This window comes from Sorex fumeus, unplaced genomic scaffold (assembly GCF_029834395.1).
Source record: "Sorex fumeus unplaced genomic scaffold, SorFum_2.1 ptg000050l, whole genome shotgun sequence".
Taxonomy (NCBI): domain Eukaryota; kingdom Metazoa; phylum Chordata; class Mammalia; order Eulipotyphla; family Soricidae; genus Sorex; species Sorex fumeus.
The window spans coordinates 5,615,117-5,639,936 of record NW_026606107.1 but is presented as its reverse complement, the minus strand read 5'-3'; the positions used below and the strand labels follow the sequence as shown (position 1 = coordinate 5,639,936).

At 37.8% G+C, this 24,820-nt stretch overlaps 1 non-coding gene across 1 annotated transcript; it reads right to left on the bottom strand.

Moving 5' to 3' along the window:
- Positions 1-23,305: 23,305 nt before the first annotated feature.
- Positions 23,306-23,377, bottom strand: TRNAD-GUC (transfer RNA aspartic acid (anticodon GUC)). Its single transcript has one exon. It is a non-coding gene; the product is annotated as a tRNA-Asp (tRNA).
- Positions 23,378-24,820: the final 1,443 nt, after the last annotated feature.

The window sequence follows — 24,820 nt, the reverse complement described above, 5'->3', positions numbered from 1 at the left end:
TCATATGTGCAAATATTAATAAATTCCTGAATATATTACCAGGAAACAAATTTTGTTTCCAAGGAATTTTTTGGTAAAGTATAAATACTCTTTGATAGAATTCATTTTCTTATTATAGATACAATGCACCATTATATCATTGCCCCAAATTATTTAAAGATATCATATTTAGGATCTGATATCTTCTATTAATAAAATATCATCTTATAGGTACAACAAGGTCATTATTCCAAACAAAAATGAGTTATTGGAGTCTCAAGTTCATGTAAAAATGAGTTATAGTATGCTGTAAGATTGTCCAGTTAGTCCAATGGTTAAAGTGCTTGCCTTACACACAGCCAAGCCTCAATTCAATCCCCAGCACAGTGTAAAGTCCTCTAAGTATCATCACGATTGAACCCTAAGCATAGAACTAAATAATTCCCTATCAAGAGGTGTTAACAAAGTAAAGAAAAAGGAAAAAAAAATATGGGAAATCATTGTACTTTTCAACCTATCAAGTGAAAATAACTCATTAAAAGAAAATCTTTGATTTACTCATAAGGCCAGATACTTTCACTAATTTCCAAATTTGCATACTGATTGTGTTTAGTAAATCAAAATTTATAAGAGAAACAATGTTGCCAATTAACATTTTACTCCTTGTTACCAATAACATAACCTGTGATTAATATAATTTCAACTTCGCAATCTTTTCTAGGATTAATTTATTGTTAATTTACTAAAGGTAAGAGTTACCAAATATGTCAATATGTAATATTAATGTTTGATATACCCAAATCAACTCATTCGATTGTGTGTATATACATTTACATTATTATCCACATAAAACTTATTTCATGATAATATTGTATGTGTAGTATATCATTAGATATTTTTCAGATTTTTGTTTGATTTTGGATCACGATCAGTGCTACTTAGGACTTACTCCTGGTTTTGAACTCATTGATCACTCTGGTGGGGCTCAGGAGACCATATGTGACAGCAGTAATTGAACCTGAGTCAGCCACATGCAAGGAAAACGCCCTACCTGCCCACTTCTATTGCTCCAGCTCCCATTTATTTATTTATTTATTTATTTATTTTTGACTTTTGGGTTACACCTAGTGATGCACAGGGGTAACTCCTGGCTCTGCACTCAGGAGTCACTCCTGGCGTTGCTCAGGGGACCATGTGTGATGCTGGGAACAGAACCCGGGTCGACCGCATGCAAGGCAAATGCCCTAACCGCTGTGCTATCTCTCCAGCCCCTCCAGCTCCCATTTTAGACTAATTTTATGTTGTGCTGTTTATGCATTTTAATGTTTATCATTACAAAAAAGATATTTTATATGTCAGGACATTACTGATTCCTAGTTATACAAGACAATTTATTGGATTCAGTCAAAGATGCAGAGCTTTATAGACTGAATTATAGTTCATTTAAAATATATGATGTGTGGTTCCCACACACAGTAGTGAGAATTAAATAGGAGTCCTCTAACAGAAAAAATTTCCTGTCTGACTTTAAGATTTAGATTTTTGAATTAAGGTGTAAGTAGGTTGAGTGTGATTACCTGATTTTTGAGCATAAAATAGGAATCTTAACATTTTAAAATTCACAAGAACTAGTAGGATTTCAAATTTTATCCTCTAAACAATCTAATCAAGATAAAAATTCACAACAGTCAACCTGATGTCAAACAAAAATAAATAAATAATACCTTCTATATTATTTTATTTTCAGCTTTTTATGATTCAATTGAATCACAGAATCCAGTACTCATCTGTTGGAAAATGTGTCCTAAATTCATTTACACATAAAATACATTTAATTATTATTAATAGATACACGGATCAATACTCTGAAGAGTGCTGGGAATTTGAAAATAGCTACCTTTATTCAATTTATATTTTTACTGATATAACTAAAGTTGATATATTGTGTTACCATAGTAGAATATTTATCATAATTGAGCCCATGGACATCTTGGTTACACTAGTGGTTAGCAAAGTACTTCTGGATCTTTATGCCTAAAAGATACATGACGGCTCATGTTTAATTTTCATCATACGAAATTACTTCCCTTTACTCTTTCTATGACCTTGGATAATAAAACCCATAAAAGGGAGTCTCACAACTTTTTTTTTATATAAAAGGAAATGACATCTTTAAAAATATCTCATATGTTCTGCAGAAAATAGTCATTATCCTCCCTTCTCCTCCCTTTAGTTGCAGCCGTTTTCTTCTCTCCAGCATGACAGGAGCAGATGGCATATGAAATTTAGTGCAAATGGCACCACTTAAATTGAAGAATGACCATAGGGAAGGGAAGGGAAAGGAAGGAAAAGAAATGGAAGGGAAGTGAAGGAAAGGGAAGGAAAATGAAGGAAATGGAAGAAAAGGGGAAGAAAGTGGAGAAAAGAGAGGAAAGAGGAGGAAAGAGGAGGGGAGGGGAGGAAATGGGAAGGGAGCAGAGACAAGGGGAAAGGGGCTGAACAAGTTTACTTATTGCTAGCACATCAAAGCACAAACAACCAGGGAAAAGAATATCAATCAAAGTGTACTTTCACACAAGTGACAAGGAGGAGTGAAAACTGTCAGTGCATAGATAACAGAGCAAGAAGTGAAGCAATTTGAAATCCTAGGTACAATACATCCAGAATAATGTGCTAGACAGACAAAGAAGATGGGAATTTTACCTCTAAATCTAAATTATTGAATTTTACAACAAGTGTATTCGAAGATAAAGAATACTTTTATAGTAGTCAAACACCTAAGATTTGTAACTTATTTGCCAATTCTAATAAACTGTTTTATACTCAGTCCTTCAAAGGATAATAGCAATTGTCTATTTGTTACCAGGAATGTTTTCAAGATGTAAAATAATGGCCATAAAATGTTGGGTATCTGAATAGAAAATGTCTAAATTAAATACCTATTTATAATTAAGTACCTGTTTAAATATATTTGGTCTGCTAATAAGTTTATATAGTACTATTTGTTAATTATGTGTAACGAAAATAACTAAGGGTAAATTTCTGCATTGATAGAGCTTATGATTGAATAACAGGACTATTCACATGTAAGTAAATTTCATTTGGACAATATGGAGTGTATAATACATGAGAAACAAAATAATAGTATGGGGTACTAGCAATGTATCAGTGATCCCCACCAGGGAGAAAATGGAAAGACTAAAGTTAACTATAATCTCAAAAAAAGGAAAACAAATAAGAATATTTCCATAAAACAAAGCACCAAGGTAAAAGTTTGTGCTGGAATATGAAATAGTTTAGTTTGGTTATTGTATAGAGCACTGTCCTTCCATTTTTCATCGATTTGCTCGGGCATGCCAGTAATGTCTCCATTGTGAGATTTGTTGTTACTGTGTTTGACATATTGAATATGTCACGGGTAACTTGCCAGGCTTTGCTGTGCAGGTGAGATACTCTTGGTACCTTGCCGGGCTCTCCAAAAGGGGCAGAGAAATCAAACTCTGGTCAGCCAGGTTTGCTGCATGCAAGGCCAACATCCTACCCGCTGTGCTATTGCTCCAGGCTTTCCTTATATAGGAATCTTTAACCCTATATGGGCTGCCCACAGGGTGTTCCAATGTGACCACAGGTGAAAATAAAATATATTGGAAGAAGAAAATTAGGGGAGAAACTGGTAGGAGAGGAAAGGAACTATGACATAAGAGGAAACATGACCAGAAAAAAAGTTGAAAATACTGTGGATGATGTATGCAAGGATAAACTTATGAAAAGTTAGAAGATTTAAATAAACATAGCAACATAAGGAATTTGAACTTAATTCATTAAGGAAAATACCTATTAGATTTTATAATATAAGCAATGTTGCAGATGTCCCACTTGTACGATTCTGAAAAGATTAGATTATGAAAACATTGGAAGCCAGATAACTACTGTATTTGTATAAATTTAGATGTCTAGTTGTGTGTTAGAATGAAAATAATTGTGTGTTAGAATGAAAATAAAAAATGAAAAATTGAGGGAAAGAATCAGAGACAGATTTTAATTTATATTTTAGTTTACCATACTGTAACATTGCATAAGTTTCAGGAGTGCACACCCACAATTTTTCAAAATATATGTTACCAAACCATGTCTACCACCGATGTAGTAATATTTCCAACCCTGGTCCAGTAGACTCCCTCCACACCTTGATCCTCTTTCCCCCAACCACATATACTGAGCTCACATCAGTGGTCAGAATATGGATTTGTTCGGTCTGACATTGTGTTACTTATTCACACAAACACATATATAAGTACATATATTATATATACACCAATATATATAATAATCAAAAACAAAATGAGAGACTTTATAAATAAAAGGAACATGAAAATCTGAATGACTATTGTGGCTTTAAGAAAAGCAATTATTTTAGCAATTATTCTGGGATTTATGAAACTAAAGAACTTGGAAAATGAAAGTCAGTAAACACAGAGTATTGAAGATAAAAAAATAAGTCAACTTTGTCATAACAATTTTTAATGGTTAACATATTTCCAAGTAAAATTACTTAAATATCAATTCATTATTTGGACTGAATTTTAGTACCAAAAAGGGGAGTTTACTAATGAAGATATGTGTTAGAAAGTTTACTGAAAATATATAATACGTGACATAAAATATGTATTATATTATTATAGGGGAATTACTACACAAAAAAGTGAAGAGACTTAAAGGAATTAGCTCAAACTTTTAAAATACAAAACAGGAAAATGGATCAGCAAGAGAAACAGAGATAAATGACCAGAGAGGTAGGAAAGTTGAGAAGACTGAACAACTGAGGAACTGTGCAAAGGTAGAGAACAGAATATTTTAATAAAAGGGATGTAATGAAATATACTTGATTAAATGTTATGGAGAAGTCAAGCAGAGTAAGACAGAAGTTTGGAAGTTAGGTGCTCATTATTGACCTTCAAAACCCAGTTTCAACAAAAGATGGAGAAATATATTTTTATTGTAAGTAGTTAAAAAGTATATAATGATAATTAGTATTACCGAGAGTATCTTGCCCGCACAGCAAAGCCTGGCAAGCTACCCATGGCGTATCCGATATGTCAAACACAGTAATAACAAGTCTCACAATGGTGATGTTACTGGGCCCGCTTGAGCAAACTGATGAGCAACGGGAGGACAGTGACAGTGACAGTGGTGGAAAGTTAATATATGTTGTAAGCTGCAGTGAATATCAGTTCATAAGGGAACATTTCGTTTAATTATTCTTGTTTGTCCCCTTTTTATTTACTTTACACCAGAGTTAATTTGTGGAAATCAGAGTATACTAAACATGAAAAAGAGAATTGGAGGTGTGGCCTGGCCAAAGAGCAAAGAAAGAGCTGAGCCAGGCTGGGAAGAGGTGCTGATCCAGCACAGGTGCTCTGTGGCACCAGCAGTTTCCTTTCTGCTGATGAGGAACATGTGCCTCAGTGGTGGCTTTAAAGTTCTTTTTGCCCCCAGGGTCACTGGGAGAATATTTCCATAGCAACCTGCTCAGGTAGCTGAAGAACACAAACCCAAGGTGCTCTATGGCCCCAAGGGCTTCACCTCAAACAGCAAAGGAAAAAAAGTGATGCTAAGACAAGCACACCACCACACCCCCAACCCTGACTAATTTAACTTTGTGTGGCCTAACTGGAAAAAGGCTTTCCTATCCTAGCAGGCGTCAGGAATAAGGAAATACCCAGACCCATTTCCACATGGCCGCCTATAAAGCAACTTAAGGACTACACTAGAATACACTACTAAAAGACCTAAGCACACCTGCTGTGGGAATGAAGGCACCAGAATCTTCAAGACATCTATATACTCACTGGTTAAAAAATGAAGAACAGGGGCTGGAGCAATAGTACAGCCAGTTGGTGCTTGCCTTGCAGGAGACCAATATATGCTGCATACCTGGCATCCAATGGAACCCCATATGGTCTCTTGAGCACTTTAGGAGTCTTCACTGAGCACAGAGCCAGGAATAAGCCCAAATCACCACCTGGTGTAGCTCCCCAAAACAATGAGCTAACAAAGAAATGAGTAACACCCTCTGGATATTAACAGCATCATTAAAAAGTACCCTTTCAGTCAAACCCTCTAAGATAATGTTGCACTGTAGCACTGTCCTCCCACTGTTCATCAATTTGCTCGAGCGGGCACCAATAACATCTCCATTGTGAGACTTGTTGTTACTGTTTTTGGCATATATAATATGCCACGGGGACCTTGCCAGGCTCTGCCATGCAGTCAGGATACTCTTGGTAGCTTGCTGGTCTCTCCAAGAGGGATGGAGGACTCAAACCCAGGTAGGCCGCGTGCAAGGCAAACACCCTACCCGCCACAGCCTAAGACAATGGGAAAATAAAAACCCAGGTGAATCATGGGTACTATCAGACCTCTGCAATTTGCCCAGGGAAGCCTTCTGGACACTAACCATAACAATACTAAATGATCTGAAATCAATATTCCATTAAAGAACCAACAAACTCGAAGAACATTTGTTGGTAAAAATGAAAAAAATATCATGTAAATAGAAGTAAACAATGGAACTTAATCTATTAAAGAATTTTATTTCCCTTATGTACATAGTTAAAATCATATGACAACCACAAATTGGCTCTTACTGATTTACTCTCTGATCATTCTATTTGTCATTTCTTAAAATTTTGTTGAAACAAGCAACATAAAGTCAATTTGTTATGTGCCTAAGGCGTCAGGCTGGTGGTGGGAGAGAAAATGGGGACAATGTTGGATGGTGGGTCACACTGGTAGTATTGAAACACTAAATGCCTGAAACTACTGTATAACAAATAACTTTGTAAATCAAGATTTCTTTAATAAAATAAATGAAATATAAAAAATGCAGTTAGGAAGTCATAGAAGCAATGTGGATGAAGCCAAAATGCCAGTGGTTACACTGAAAGATACCATAAGCAGATACACCATAAGAAGAAGTAATAGAGAAAAGATTTTTTAAAAAGTGAAGAGAGAGACAAACAAAAGAAGCTCAGAACTGAGCAGATTGCTTCAGAGGTGCCTCCGGACTTTGGGCCAGGCTCATTTCACTGGGGTGCCTCAGACAGGAGCAGGTGTAGTTCCTATACCTGACCCCCTAAGAATCCCATTGGCCGCCAACCTCCAGAATCAAATGAAAAGCCCAGGTACTCCGGATTAGCAATGTCAAATTCCAGGCCTCATAGGATAGGGGATGGGCCAGTACTTTTCATTTCCCTGTCCCTATGGGACCCTGGAGGTCATGCTCACGAACTGCCTCCAGCTGCTATTTAAACTCCTTAAGGACCATGATCCAGAGACACACAAATGAATCTCAGAATTGAGCAGGTCTCTGCAGAGATTCCTCCAGACCCTAATTACCTAAAATTTTAGAATTCCAGGAGCTTGCTATTCAAAACAAGCAATAAAAAATATATTATCTAGCATCTGCCTCTTAGGCAGGTTTGAGTGGTGGTGGGAAAATTCAAAATAATGTTGGTGGGATGATGTAATGGTGTGGGACTTGTGTCTAAATATTGAATGTAATCCATTATTGTGAACAACTTTATTAAAATAATTTTTAAAAGTGAAGATATCATAAGGGAAAGTATTGACAATGCCAAGAGGAACAACTTCAGAATCATAGGAATCCCAGAAGGATGAGAAAGAAAAGAAGAAAGACTAGTGGAAGAGATGATTGGAGAGAACTTCCCTAATCTGAAGAGCGAAATGGGAGCATAGATATAAGAGGCTCAAGGAGAGTCAACCTCAATAAACTCAAACAAAACAACACCAAGACATTTTGTAATCAAAATGGCGAGAACTAAAGACATAGACAAACTCTTTAAGGCTGCAAGAGAGAAAAAAGACTTACATAAAAGGAATAAGATAAAATTCACATCATATTTTTCTAAATAAATTCTACAAGCAAGAAAAATCTGAAACTTAATACACAAAGTATTGAATGTAAATAAATTCCAAGCTAGAATCCTCTAAGCCACAAGATTGCCACTCAGAATGGAAAAACAAAATTATCAAGCATATAACAGTTGAATAAATATTTCGAACTTATCCTAGGCCTGGTAATGTCACTGAAAGTCCACATATAAAATGATAATGTAACATATAGCAAACACTATTTATATAAACATGGCAACAAATACCTTCATATCAATAATTTACCTAAATATCAATTGACTCCTCCATAAAATGGCACAGAGCAGCAGGATTGACCAGGAAACAAAAACCAACATTTTGTTGCCTGCAAAAGACACACTTTAACTCTAATGATAAGCACAAGCTCAGAGTTAACGTTTGAAAGACAATTTTACAGGCTATTGATAGAACAAAGGAAGTAAGGCCATACTTATTTCAGAACAAATAGCATTCAAACTAAAGAAAGTGATAAAATTAGGGAAGGGCATTACATCCTCATCAAAGAATCAACACATTATGATGATTTAACTCTCTCAATATATATGTACACAAAATGAAAGAGCAAAGTTTATAAAGCATCTGCTAATAGACTTGAAGAAATGTGATCCATTTTGTAGATTCACCATGGTTTGTTTTTCCATACCAGTCAAATGTTCTAAGGTTCTCAGGTTGTTTCCAGGTTCTGACTATTGTGAATAGTGCTGCAATGAACATAAAATGGCAAATTGCGTTGTATTTTTCAACCCCTGAGGTATTGTGTTTTTAGCTCCTAGGGCATGAGTCCCAAGAGAGGTATTCCTGGGTAAATGGGAGGTTCAGTTTTTAGTTTTATGGGGAATGTCCATAGTGTTTTTCCAAAAGGTTGCACCAGATTGTATTCTCACAAATAATGAAAAAGATTCCCTTTCTCCCGTATCCATGTCAACACTCGTTGTTCTTGTTCTTTTTGATGTGTGCCAGTTTCTATGCCATAAGATGATAATTCATTGTTGTTTTAATTTGTATGTGCTGATGATTCGTGCTGCAGAACATTTTTTCATGTGTCTGTCCATTTATATCTGCCTATTTATATTTCTTTTTTGAGAAAGTTTCTGTTCATTCTGTCTATACATAACTTTTCTGTACCTGTGTTGCGAACCATAATACTGAGAGAGAGAGAGAGAGAGAGAGAGAGAGAGTTTGGTGTAGATGAAGCCGGGGGTGGTAGTTGGAGGGTAACTGGGGACATTGGTAGTGGGAAATGAACATTGGTGAAGGGACAGATGTAGAAACATTACATGATGAAACTCAATCATGAACAAATTTTGAACTGTATATCTCACAGTGATTCAATATAGAAGAAAAAATGAGAGATTTGAAGAAATGTATCCATGGCATAACAATAATGGACACTTACTCCATTCTCATCATTAGACAGATTAACCAGGCAAGACATTAATAAAGAAAAAGCCCTAAATGAAGAACTGGTAGAAGTGAGTCTAAAACACACATTCAGGATCTTCCAATACACCCCCTCCAAAGTAGACAAAAGAACTGAAATCACACTCTTTTTCATATTAGTTGGGACATTCTGCAGGATAGATCACATGCTCAGACACAACTCCAACATCCATAAAAATAACAAAAATATGTCATACCAAGTGTTTTCTCAGACCACAAAGCCACAAAAGTAGAAATCAAACATAAAAAGGAAAGACCCCATCCATAAATAGGGTGAAGAGACGTACAATTTCCTAAAGAAGTCATAGAGATGGACAAGAGGCATATGAAAAATTTCTCATCATTACTCCTCATTAGGGAAATGCAAATCAAAACAACAATTAAATATCATCTCACACCTGCAAGAAAGCCACATATCCAAAAGTCTGGAAACAATGTTGGCGGCATTGTGGTGGTAAAAGTACTTTCATATGCTGTAAGTGGGAAGGTCATCTGGTTCATCCTTCATGGAAAACACTGTGGAGATCTATCCAAAAAATTGAATTATCCAAAAAATTTAATTAAAACTACCATAAGACCTAGCCTCCACACCTGGCTGTCCTCATCGGGGCCCATTGAAGGAGGGTGGGTTCAGTTTCCCTCCCCACCCCAAGCAGAGCCCCGGCAGCTGAAGACCTCCAGTTCCAGCCATGGCCATGCTTAAGACCACTCTCCACATGAGCCTCACGCATGAAGGAACAGGCCGAGGAACCCAGGTGTGCGGGACCTGGGGCATAGATCTCCAAGCCTGCTCGTATTGGGATTGGGGCCTCCTCCACCCAGATCCCCCATCCTCCAGTATGTAGGCGTTACACCCACCAACTGCCCCCTGTGCCGTGTAATCCCATCAACGGCCAAGACCCAGAGACTATAAAACTTAGCTCTCTAAAGCACGCGGCCACGCTTGACATCTTATCATTTAGTACTTAGTCTGGAGAACATGGCAGGCTACCGAGAGTATCCTGCCCACACGGCAGAGTCTGGCAAACTCCCCATGGCGTGTTCAATAAGCCGAACACTAGTAACAATTATGGGCCTCATTCTCCTGACCCTGAAAGAGCCTCGAATAAGGCACTTTTTTAAAATCTCAGGGCTAGGACGAAGGAGATGTTACTGGGGCCTAATCGAGGCAATCAAGAACAACAGGAAGAAAGTGATACAGTGAAGACCTAGTGTTTATATTTTTGGAATATATTCCTAAAACATAAAATATAACTTAAAATGATATATGGAAGCCTATGAATATCACTGTACTTAGTACAAAAGCCAAAATATGAAAGTGCCCAACTAGCTGCTGCCTCTCTCAACAGGTCTGTGCCTGCTTCTGTGTGGCCACTCCCCACCCAGTCCCACGCCCTTCAACACTAGCCACTGGGATCCTGGCCTGGGGGCACCTGCCTTCACTTCCACTGGGAGTGCCAGCCCAACTAGCCGTCCCTTCTCAACAGGTTGGTGGACTAACATCCAGACTGACTGTGGGTGTGGTCTCCACTGTAGGGGATGTGACCTCCTCAAAAGTGGGTGTGGCCTTCTATGAGGCCAGCAGCCACTCACACGGACGCAGTTGTATTTCGCACTCCCAACACTCGACTCACATCCCAACCTTCATCACCTAATTCTGTGGAAAACATCCTGGAGACCTCAATCACAATACGACAATAATCCACTGGCCTTCTCCAATTGCAACATAAGACCAGTGTTTGCAAAAAGCTGTACAAGTCCAATATAAAAGAATACCCGCTCCAATACTTCATTAGATGCCTATGATAATCCACAAAATAATGTCTGAGAGGAAGGACATATTCTAGAAGGGGAGAAGGGAGACCACCATTGACTGAGATTATCCAGAATCCTTTCCCTCAATAAGAGGGAACAGTGCTATTGAACTTGAAGGTTATACTTCTATACAACCTCAACGGCATGAGGAAACAACACAAATCTCAATTACAAGGAGAGGACGAAGAAAAGAGTCCCGAATTCTCAACAGGCGTTACCCACAAATAGAATCTCTCTGATAAAGAATTCCGAGATGAAATGCTGAGGATGTTCAAGGAACTCAAAGAATCAATGGAACAGACATCCAGAAAATTAAAGGAAGAAATGAAAGAAATGGTGGAATGGATAGCTGAGAAAATACAGGTAGAAATGAAATCAGAAATAAGAAAGCTACAAAAAGTAATGTCACAAATAAAGGATTCGGTAGATGAAATTAGAAACTCAGTAGGTGCCCTCAGCAGTAGAATGACTACAGCTGAAGACAGAATTAGTGAGCTTGAGGATGAGCAGCAGAAACCGTGCAGGCAACAACAAACAATGGGAAAAGAACTCAAAATAGCCCTAAGGTGAATCAGAGACCTAGGGGATGACTGCAAGAGGAACAACATTAGAATCATCGGAGTACCAGAAGGACAGAGAGGCAACCCCAATGAAAAAGCCACATTTAAAGAAATCATTGCTGAAAATTTCCCAGAGATAGAGAATGAAGGAATCCAGATCCAGAGCCAGAAGGGTGCCAGCTAAAAGAGACCCTAATAAAAACACTCCAAGACATATCATAGTCATAATTATGGATGTTGTGGATAGAGACACAATATTGTAAGCAGCAACATCAAAGAAGGAAATCACATACAAAGAAGGACGAAGCATCCATTAGATTTACAGCAGACCTATCAGAGGAAACCCTCCAAGCCCAAAGACAATGGTGGGATATAGTGAAAAAACTCAATGAAATGAATACCTCAGCAAGAATACTTTATCCAGCTAAACTCTCACTCAAACTTTATGGAATTATACACAATTTTATAGATAAACAACAGCTCATGAACTTCATAGACTCAAAACCAAACATCAAAGGACTAAAGGAGTCCATGCAATTTAAGAATGAAAACATCCATAAGCACAACAAACCCTTGCATAAAGATGGCACAAAACCCCATGACAATAATGTTTCTCAATATCAATGGTCTAAATGCACCAACCAAGAGACAGAGTGGCAAAACGGATCCAGAAACTGAAACCAACATTCTGCTGCCTACAAGAAACTCATCTGAACAGTCAGAGCAAACACAGACTCAAAGTTAACGGATGGTAAACAGCTCTGAAAGCAAACAACTCCCTCAAAAAAGCTGGGGTGGCCATACTAGTATCCACCAACATAGATTTCAGGTTGAAAAAGATTAGAAGGGACAGCGAAGGCCATTTTCTATTTATCAAATGATATGTACAATATACTCTTAAATGTATATGCACCTTGGAGCTGGTTAGATAGCACAGCGGGTAGAGCATTTGCTTTGCACGTGGTCAACCCGGGTTTGAATCCCAGCATCCCATATGGTCCCCTGAGCAATGCCAGGAGTAACTCCTGAATTCAGAGCCAGGAGTAATCCCTGTGCATCGCCAGGTGTGACCCAAAAAGCAAAGAAAGATGTATATGCACCTAATGAGAGACCAGCTAAATACTTAAAACAACCGCTAATAGATTTTAAGGAGGACATTGCTAGCAACACAATAGTAATTGGAAACTTCAACATTGCTTTATCACCTCTGGATAGATCAACAAGAACAAAACTCAGCAAGGAAACACTGGCTTTGAAGGAAGAAATAGAAGAGAGAGGGCTTATACACGGTTTTACGCCCCCAAAAGAAAGATTACGCATTCTTTTCCAGTGCACACAGAACATTTTCTAAAATGGAGCACACGCTGGGTCAGAAAATAAACCTCAATAATGTTAGGAATATAGAAATTATATGAAATATCTTCACAGACTACGATGCACTGAAGATAGAAGCAAATCACACACAGATGCGTAGAATCAAATCAAGCACCTGGAAATTAAACAACTCAATGTTGAACAATGAGTGGGTCTGGAAGCAAGTCAAGGAAGAAATCAAAAGATACCTGGAAATAAAAGAGGATGAAGACATAAGGTACCAGAACTTATGGGATGCAGTTTAAGCCATGTTAAGAGGAAAATTTCTAGCTTTGCAAGCATTCCTCAGGAAGGAAGAAAGGGCCTACATAGATAACTTGACTTCACAGTTCATGATCTTAGAAAAAGACCAACGAAAGGAACCCAAACCTTGCCAAAGGAAAGAAATAATAAAACGTATAGCAAAAATTAAAGACATGGATACCCAAAAAAACAATCCAAAACAATGAAACCAAGAGCTGGTTCTTTGAGAAAATAAACAAGATTGACAAACCACTAGAAAGTCTCACAAAGAAATAGAGAGAGAAAACCCTAATAAACCAAATCAGAAATGAAAAAGAGAGCATCACAACAGAAACCAATGAAATTCAAAAGATTATCTGAGACTCTTTGAGAGTCGGTATGCCATGAAAAAAGAAAACCTAGAGGAAATAAATTCCTGGATTCCTATAATATCCCAATACTGAACCAAGAGGACTTGGAATATCTGAATAGAACCACTATTATCAAGGAAATTGAAACTGTAACCAAAAGACTTCCCCAACAAAAAACAAAGTTTTCCCCAACAAAAAACAAAGTTTTCCCCAAAACTAAACTCCAGGCCCAGATGGATTCACTAGTGAATTCTTTAAAACATTTAGCGATAGCACAGCGGTAGGGCATTTGCCTTGCACGCAGCCAACATGGCCGACCCAAGTTCGATTCCTCCGCCCCTCTCGGAGAGCCCGGCCAGCTCCCGAGAGTATCTCGCCCGCACAGCAGAGCCTGGCAAGCTACCCGTGATGTATTTGATATGCCAAACACAGTAACAACAAGTCTCAAAATTGAGACGTTGCTGGGCCTGCTCGAGCAAATCGATGAACAACAGGAGGACAGTGATTTATTTATTTATTTATTTTTGCTTTTTGGGTCACACCCGGCGATGCACAGGAATTACTCCTGGCTTTACACTCAAGAGTTGCTCCTAGCGGTGCTCAGGGGACCATATGGGATGCTGGGAATCGAACCCGGGTCAGCTGCGTGCAAGGCAAATGCCCTACCCACTGTGCTATCTCTCCAGCCCCTTCTTTAAAACATTTAAAGAAGACATGTTGCCAGTTTTCCTCAAGCTTTTCCAGGAAATTGAAAAAACATGAACTCTACAGACAGTTTCTATGAAGAACATATCTCCCTAATACCAAAAGCAAACAAAGACACCATTAACAAAGAAAATTACAGGCCAATATCTCTGATGAACATGGATGCGAATATCCTAAGCAAAATATTAGCAAAAAAATCCTAAAATCATCAAAAAGATCATACACTACGGCCAAGTGGGATTCATCCCGGGGATGCAAGGATGGTTTAACAATCGGAAATCAATCAACAGAACCCATCATATCAAGAAAAGTAAAGATAAAAACCATATGATCATATCAATAAATGCAGAGAAAGAATTTAACAAGATCCAACACCCGTTTATGATGAAAACTCTGAACAAAATGGGTTTAGAAGAAACTTTCCACAACACGGTCAAAGCCATCTACGACAAACCTATGGTAAGCATTATCCACAATGGGGAAAAACTAAGGGCCCTCCCTCTAAGATCAGGGACAAAAATAGGATGCCCATTCTCACCACTTCTGTTCAATAAAGTACTTGAAGTATTTGCAAGCAGATAGGCAAGAAAAAAATATGAAGGTCATCCAGATAGGAAAGGAAGAAATCAAGCTCTCACTATTCACAGATGATATGATACTATATATCGAGAATCCTAAATTCCCTACCAAGAAACTCCTAGAGGCAATATACTTGTACAGTAAAGTTGCAGGCTATAAAATCAAAATCAATACCCAAAATTCTATGGCTTTCCTACTCGCAAATAATGAGAGAGGGGAAAGTGACATAAAAAAAAAAACAACAACCCCATTCACAATTGTGCCCCAGAAAATCGAATACCTCGGAATCAGCCTAACTGAAGAGGTAAAGGACATCTACAATGAAAACTGCAAAACTCTACTTTATTAAATAAAAGAGGACACGAGATATTGAAAACATATTCCCTACTCATGGTTAGGAAGAATTAACATTGTCAAAATAGCAATACTCCCCAAAGAATTATACAGATTCAATGCGATCTCTATAAGGATACCCATGAATTCTTCAGAAAACTAGGTCAAGAACTCCTGAAATTCATATGGAACAATAAACGCCCATGAATAAAGCAATTATTGGGGAAAAGACGTGAGGAGGCATTACCCTCCCCAACCTCAAACTCTACTTCAAAGCCATAATAATTAAAACAGCATTGTACTGCAACAAATGCAGGGCAGAGACCAATGGAACGGGGTGGAATCTCCGTACAAACAACCCCAAATGTATGGACATCTAATCTTTGATAAGGGAGCAAGAAAGGTGAAGTGGATCAAGGAAAGCCTCTTCAAAGTTGGTGCTGGTATAACTGGACAACCAGTTGGGGAGGGTGTTGCCTCCCATCGTCTGTATCTAGAGAATCCTAAAGCCTCTACCAAGAAACTCCTTAAAACAATAGACTTGTACAGTAAAGTCGCAGGCCATAAAATCAATACCCCAAAATTCATGGCCTTCCTATATGCAAATAATGAGACAGAAGAAAGAGACATGAAAAAAAGCAATCCCGTTCACATTCATGCCCAAAAAATATCAAGTACCTCGGAATCAGCCTAACTAAGGAGGTAAAGGACCTCTGCAAAGGAAACTACAAAATACTACTCCACGAAATAAAGAAGGACATAAGGATCCCCTGCTCATGGATAGGAAGAATTAACATTGTCAAAATGGCAATACTCCCCAAGGCACTATACAGATTCAATGCGATTCATATAAGGATACCCATGAAATTCTTCAAAGAAATGAATGAAACATTCCTAAAATTCATTAGGAACAACAAACGCCCACGATTAGTTAAAGCAATTCTTGGGAAAATGACTATGGGAGGCATCACACTCCCCAACCTCAAACTCTACTACAAAGGGATAACGATTAAAACAGCATAGCACTGGAACAAAGGCAGAACCGCAGACCAACAGAACAGGGTGGAATATTCCTACCCACAAACCCAAATGTATGAACATCTAATCTTTGATAAGGGAGGAATAAATGTGAAGTAGAGCAAGGAAAGTCTTTTTAAGAAATGGTGCTGGCATAACTGGACAAACATATGCAAAAAAATGGGCTTAGACCTCGACCTAACACCATGCACAAAAGTCAGATCAAAATGGATTAAAGACCTCAACGTCAGACCAGAATCCATAAGATACATTGAATACAAGGTGGGAAAAACCCTCCAAGATATTGAGGCTAACAATATCTTCAAAGATGTCATGCCACTGACCAACCAAGTGGAAAGAGAGATCAACAAATGAGACTATATTAAATCAAGAACCTTTTGCACTGCAAAAGGTAGAGACAAAAATACAAAGATAATCTACAGACTGGGAAAGGATATTCACCCAATACCCATCCGATAAGGGGTTGATGTCAAGAATATACAAAGCACTGGTTGAACTCCACAAGATGAAAACATCCAACCCCATCAAAAAATGGGATGATGAAATGAACACAAATTTTGTCAAAGAAGAAATTTGAATGGCTAAAAGGCACATGAGAAAATGTTCTACATCACTAATCATCAGGGAGATGCATATCAAAACAACAATGAGATATCATCTAACACCACAGAGACAGGCCCACAATCCAAAATAACAAAAGCAACCAGTGTTGGCATGGATGTGGGGAGAAAGGGACTCTCCTTCACGGCTGGTGGGAATGCCTACTGGTTCAGCCCTTTTGGAAAACAGTATTGAATATTCTCAATAAATTAGAAATTGAGTCCCATTTGATGCAGCAATAACACTCCTGGTAATATATCCTGGAGAGCAAAAAAGTATATTCGAAATGACATACGCACTTCTGTGTTCATTGCTGCACTGTTTGCAATAGCCAAAATCTGGAAAAATCCCGAGTGCCAAGAACAGATGACTCGTTAAAGAAACTTTGGTACATCTACACGATGGAATACTATGCAGCTGTTAGAAAAGATGAAGTAATGAAATTTGCGTACAAGTGGTTCTACATGGAAAGTATCATGCTCAGTGAAATGTTTCAAAAAGTGAGGGACAGAATAGAAAGACTGCACTCATCTGGGGAATATAAAGTTACAGAATGGGAGACAAGCACACAAGAATAGTTTAAATAAGTACCAGGAGGTCTGTCCCACGGCTTGGAAGCCAGTAGTACATGCTAGGGGTAACGGCAGCTCAGAAAGAGAAGGGAACGGCAATTTAAGGGTGTTTGGAGGATTTTCTTGGGATTCGAGATGCGTGCTGAAAGTAGACTATAGACCAAACATGACGTCCATTCAATACCTCTATTGCAAACCATAACACCCTAAAGGAAAGAGACAGCAAAAGGGAATTCCCTGTGACAGAGGTGAGGCAGGGTTGGGGGGATTGGGTGCGGGAGTGGGAGGACCACTGGATTCATTGGTTGTGGATAATGGGCACTGGTGGAGAGACAGGTACTCGATCATCTTATAACTGAAATCTAAGCATGAAAGTTTGTAAGTCTACGACTGTACCTCATGGTGTTTCACTAAGAAAAAAACACAAATAAAATAATAAAAATAAAAAATGTGAAAATCACCCAAATAACCATACAGATCTCAATAGATCAAGAAGTTGTGATACACACACACAGAAACACACATGCATAATGGAATACTATGCAGCTATAAGAAAGAACAGAATAATGCAATTTACAGTGATACAGATGGAACTAGAGTATAGCATGCTTTGTAGAGTCAGTCAGCAGGTAAAGGATAGATACAGAATGACCTCTCACTATGTGAGACTTAAAGATATATAGTAAGGTAGTAACAAAGATCCACGGGCAACATAATGGGATAAATGATCCACACAATTGAGAGGAGGGGATTGGAGGAAGAGCTCTTCTCTTCCAGGGAGAGAGACGGTCTTTGCACCCTTTGGAGAGAGAGGGAGTACACTGGAGATGGTTGTGGTGGTCTATTTATATTCATTAACAGCATCACTAAGAGCATAGTCAACTAAAAAGAATTTAATTATAAATTCTTTAAATGAACAAATATATTATAATTAAGAGAAAATGAGCTAATGATATAAATAACAGCACAAAAACAGACCTGTAGGAATGGATAAAACATTCATTGTCACTGTCACTGTCCTCCCGTTGTTCATCGATTTTCTTGAGCGGGCCCAGTAACGTCTCCATTGTGAGACTTTGTTGTTACAGATAAAACATTCAATCATGTAAAATAGAGTGAACATGTTTAACTCATAGATAATCCAATCAAGAAAATCTAAAGAAACTTTGAGTTGGAGGAGAAAAAATAGAGCTCAGGAAAAATGACTTTTTATTTTGTTTTTAGGGCCAAACCTGACCATGCACAGGGATCACTCTTGTTTGGGTTTAGAGGACTGCATTGGATGCTAGGTATGGAAAGCAGGTTAGCTACATGCAGTGCAAGCCTCCCACCCCCACCCCACAGTACTACATATCTGGCCCCAGAACATTATTGGTCTTATTCTCATTAATGTTTACTGAATTAGGAATGACAATTGTAACTGGAAGCTTAAAGACAGTGCAAATGATTTAGAATAATGATAAAAGAGATTACAGGATGTTATTAAACGAAGATAAAAGAAAGAATTGTGCAACAACAAATAAAGATAAAGTTAATCAGAACAGCTTATTTTCTTTAACAAAGTTCAGCACCTTTTATAAAAGCATTGATAAAGCAGGTGTTGAGAATTAACCAGTTTACCATTGAGTGAAATAATTTTTCACAAAACCAAGGAGGGTTTTCTGTTCTTAAGCACTGTGGAAAATATTATTATTGAATAATATTTTCAACCACTTTTTCTAGAAAAATTAAGGAAACATTAAAAAAAACAAGTATAGTATTGTTGTTTAAGACAATAGGTAGATAGGTAAAGTGTTGGCTTAACATGTATAAGGGAATCAAATATATGAAAAAATATATATAATAAGAATAATTTAAGATATAAGTACCTAGAAATTACAAAATGTTAAGCTTCATGAATGCTAATAGACTTTTATCTAGATTAATGAATTACTGGCATGGAATAAATTATATATTCATTAATTATAATTGTCCTTTCAAAACAGATTTTTTTCTTTATATAGAACTATAATCTGGGGATGCTGAGTGAGGAAAGGTCCCTAGGCACAATAGTGTGCAGATGTAGGTATTGGGTGGTGGAATACTATAGCAGCACTGCAAGTGTATAACAGTACTACTAGTACTATTGTAAAAATAATGTATGCGTTTCAGAAAACAGATGAAACCAATTCTTCAGTGTTGCAAGGTATTTGGCACTTTGATGATGGTGGAAGTGTAATGACTTTTTATACCTAAATCATGAACATTGAAACTAATATAACTATATTGTCTCAACTACAATATTTTTTTTGTGGCTTCATGACATCTTTTTTTAATTTTTTATTAGTGAAACACCATGAGGTATAGTTGTAGACTTACAAATTTTTGTACTTGGGTTTCAGTTATACAATGATCGAGTACCCATCCCTCCACCAGTGCCCATTTCTACCACCACTGATCCCATTATCCCTCCCACCCCCTATCCCCTCATCCCACCCTACCTCTGTGGCAGGGCATTACCTTTTGTTCTCTCTCTCCTTTTGGGTGCTGTGGTTTGCAAAAGAGGCATTGAGTTAGAAAGAATGAAATTATGAAATTTACATACAAGTGGTACTACATGGAAAGTATCATGCTAAACTACAATAAAATTTTTAAGACTAAAAGACAATTTTGACAAATTTAAAATTACCAAATTATTGCCAGTGTAATTATAAATCTTAAATAATGATTAAAAATCAGTTTTACAGGGAACAGATAGAAAACATTCATGAAATTTTACTGTGGTATTGTAGGTTACATATTTTATAAAATCTCCGGGGGCGGCCCAGGGAGAGGGCCCATAGCTCTCCCCCTTGCTGCCCGCATTCGGGTAGGCCCAGGGCTGCTCATCCAGCCGGGTGGGCCAGGTAATTGAGCAGACGGTGGAGGAAACGAGGCCAAGCCGGTTGCTTGATCAGATGCTGCTTATTCCATTCTCCCCACGCACCTGCCTCAGTCTCTCTGAGCCTCCTGTTCTTGTCTCACACTGCCTCTCATTACTGTCTCCTCCTGTCTCTCTCACTCATCTATCTGGGCTTCATTTGGCTGCCTGGGCGCTCTCTCTCTCTCTCTCTCTCTCTCTCTCTCTCTCTCTCTCTCTCTCTCTCTCTCCATGTGCCTGCTCCTGTATTCTTCTTTTACATCATTTTCTCTCTTTCCCTCTTGCTAGTCTCTCCAAACTCCATCTTGCTTCCCTGCTATCTGTCTCTCACCTCTATCTCTCTTCTCTTGTCTCCTCAACTCTCCGGAGCTCTGGGCTGACTGCACCCAGTCAGGTAGCAAAATCAACATAAGAAAGCCCTTCCTGAGGGCCAACTGAGTTTAAAAATGTTACTACCTAAGATGTATTCCAAAGCCCTTTCTGGCTGCCTAAGGCAAAATACCTCTCAAGTTGTTTTTCTCCTTTCCTCAGTCCAATAACTCTATGAACATCTTAATACTAGTTATTTTTGTATGGACACAGTAAGAAATACACTGAGGCTTGTAGGGCAACTCTCCTGGGAACATGTTGCCACAGATTTAGACTACAGAGCTCAGGCCAGATTAATCTTTCCTAACCCTAGCAGGGTCCGAATCTAGTTATTACTTTTTGGATCATGACAGCATTTGTCCATGACTAAGCTCTTAACTTATAGTTAAGCATTATGGCACTTTGGCCAGGCCCACCTGGATGCCAGGGTAGCACATAGCTTACCTTGTGCCTGGTTCCATACAGTCCCTCATTGGGACCCTGCCTTTGGGGGTGCTAGGAAGTAAGGGCAGCTGAGGCTTAGGTGAGAGAACAGATGCCCAGGAGGAAAATATCACTCAGAGTCAATAAATTCCCATGTCACAAAAGCATAGAATTTACTGTCTTCTTGTGTCCATACAAAAAAGACATTGCTCTGAATAAACTATCCAAAGGATTTAAGGAGAAGAGAAAAACAATATTTACAAGTCAACAGCACAAAGTTTACGAATAAACAGAGAGGAATGGGAGCACTGTGATGGGAGCAACCCAATAAACCTAAACTACCTGAGGCAGGAAGGACAAAACAGGGTTATCCTACATCATACATATATCATAAATATGATATATAAATATAAATATCATATATATATCTCAGATATCATCAAATGTACTTCTTCCTATACTTCTGTGAGATTGTTGCATGATGATTTTTGAAGTACTTTTCACTCCTTAATTTTTAATTTAATTTTAGCTTTATGGTAGTTGCCTGGCCTTGCTTATTCCTGGCTTTCTTTTAGGGAACAATCCTAAATGGCTTGGGAGCACATATGGAGATCCTCGGATCGAATATAGTTCAACCACATGCAAGACAAGCACCTTACCTACTGTACAGTCTTTTCAGCCCTCCTCACACTTTAATTATTTTTTATTTGCTTTGAGGACACACCTGGCCGTGCTCAAGCCTTATTCCTGGCTCTCACCTTAGGGCTCACTAATGGGTATGTTCAGAGGTGCATTTATCAGCATCTCAGCAGTCACAGCTTTAAGGTCTTATAACTACATTCATTTTGCACACACTCTTGACATGGCTTCAATTTTAATGCATTCTATATGAATAAAATATAATAATCATATATTATTCATAAATGTATGTATAATCCTAATTAAAAACCAGTCTGTTTCAGCTTTGTTCTTTCATCAGAAGGAATAATCCTTAGTCTACTCTATGTTAGATTTCTGGAGGAGCAACTCTGAGTAAAATAAGAGATCTACACACTCATACATTCCTTATAGTCAAACTATGTGTTTAATTATGCTGCTTTACTCATTTGACTGATGTCACCTAAACAATTTGTATTCCATCAGTGGGAGAACAAATATGAAATTATCATCTCCATACAAGAGGAAAATCACCCTGGCATTTACATTAAAAATTATTTACCAAAAGCAGCGACGTACTTTGAAAAGCTTAAAATATTAATAAAATGTGTTGTTGCAGTTATCTTTTGTTTCAGTTCACTCGATTTGAGTTCTTTACATTTAACTTTCACAAGTTTACTTTTGCCAATTATACAAGTAGATGACAGCGGAAATGAAATATTTTGTGAGCATCTCACAATCATAAATTATGCATATTAAGCATTTGTAGTGGTGTCAAATTATAAAAGTCAAGGAGCATCACAATTTGTTTGTAAACCTGAAAATTCGGAATTATTAAAAATAAATTAAAAGATATTTAAAACGTGAAATACCATGTTAACCTTGAAAATGAGTCTGTGCACTTCTTAATTGCAGTTATTATTTCATTCATTAAATGATTTCTAAATAATCCTTCTTTTTGTAGTTTCATTTTATATAATTTAACACTGTAATTATCTGTATACTTATATTATCTGTACTGCAAAGTTATCATGTGCCATTTCGTATCTTGGAAAATGTTGGCATGTTATGATTCAGCAGTGTTAATAATGCTAAAAGCAAGAAGATATGGAAAAGTTATTTAAATTCAAGAAAAAATGAGCTAAATGCATAATAAATTTGAGATTCTAACTTCAATAAGCTAATATTACTTAGCCATGATAGGGAGCTGCCCAGATTCTCTCTTCCCCAGGAAAGAATTCACAAAGAACATGAAGGCAAGTAAACTCAGCATTTATTGTGAAAGTCAAATCGCACAGAGGCACTGCATTAGGGTGAGTATCTGAGATAAATCACTTTATTTTTCCGTCCCTATTTTATGATATGTAATCTTACTTATTGTTTTGGGTCTGCCACTTTAATTACATTTATTTGTACCTCCCCGTCGGGGAATCGAACCCCGGTCTCCCGCGTGACAGGCGGGGATACTCACCACTATACTAACGAGGACGCCCCTCTTGGAGAGCCTGGCAAGCTACCGAGAGTATTCGATATGCCAAACACAATAACAACAAAGTCTCCAATGGAGATGTTACTGGGCCCGCTAGAGCAAATCGACGATCAACGGGAGGGCCTTTACCTTTACCTTTACCTTTTACTTTAATTACATAAGTGTAAAATTTTATTGGAAAAAGGTGGAGTTTTCTTATAGCCAAGTAAGTTGCTTCTTTATCTGATCAACCCCCACAATTCTCTTGTATTGTCCATGTGAGATGAAATACACCCTTAATGATATGCAAAATTATTTAAATAGAATATAATGAGTTTAGGTCCTTCTGGGGCATTGCAGACACTAGAGGATTTACCTTATAAACCAGTTGAGATCAGTTCTCTCAGGGACCACAAAGAGTGAAACTTTAAACCACAAGCAGTGATAGATATTGCTTTAGATTAGCTTGTGGTTATACATTTCTTGTGTCACTGACAAGCCTCCTTTCTCTTCTACTGTCTTTGCCAGACTCTGCCAATGTCTGAAAAATGGTCAGCTTTCTTACCTTGTCAGCAAGCTTCTATTAATGAAGTTCCAACAAATTCCCCCCTTTCTCTTCCTCTCTTGTTAGACCCTGTTAATGTTTATCTAGCCAAACTATCAACATGAAGAAAATTTAGATTTGCGAAGGGAATAGGATATAAGATAAAATGTAGTGATGATTTCTGAACTTATGAACTTTGAAATAGTTTCTGGAATATGGGGGAGTGTGCTAAAATATGGAGGAGTGTCTTGCATTTTCCATGTCAGTAATGTGTGGCATGAGTAATTTAATTAACAGTTCTTTAATTCCTTTCTGGAATTGTTTTTTCATGTATTCTTCAACTCAAATTGTCCATAAATGAGAGTTGGACTTAGGAGTACGACAGGATGATCGTTCATGTCCTCCATATAAACTTCTGTTTCTGCTCCATTTTTTCTCTTTTTGATATTTTATGTCCTTTAGAACTTCATGTTTAAGTATATTGTATTTTCATTAAAAATTAATTAAACTAAAATTCAAAAGTCTAAGTTGCACAAAAAAATGACTATTATTCCAAAGATCTACCCTATAATTTTAATATCATGCAGGGTCCATTATTCAGGACATATTTTCTAATATTGTTTATATGAAAGTGGGTTTTTCCTACACTAGTGAATTCTTTGAAAAGTGTAATCTGCCTACAGGGACCAAGCAATAGTACAGTGAGAAAGGTACTTGCCTTTCACTTGAGTCGACATGGAATCAGCCTGTAGCATTCCATATAGACCCCAAGCATCACCAGGAGTAATCCCTGAACACAGATTTAGGAGTCATGAACACCCGTCGATATGACCCAGCAAAGTAAAGGCCCTCCCGTTGATCATCGATTTGCTTGAGCAGGCCCAGTAACGTCTCCATTGGAGACTTTGTTGTTACTGTG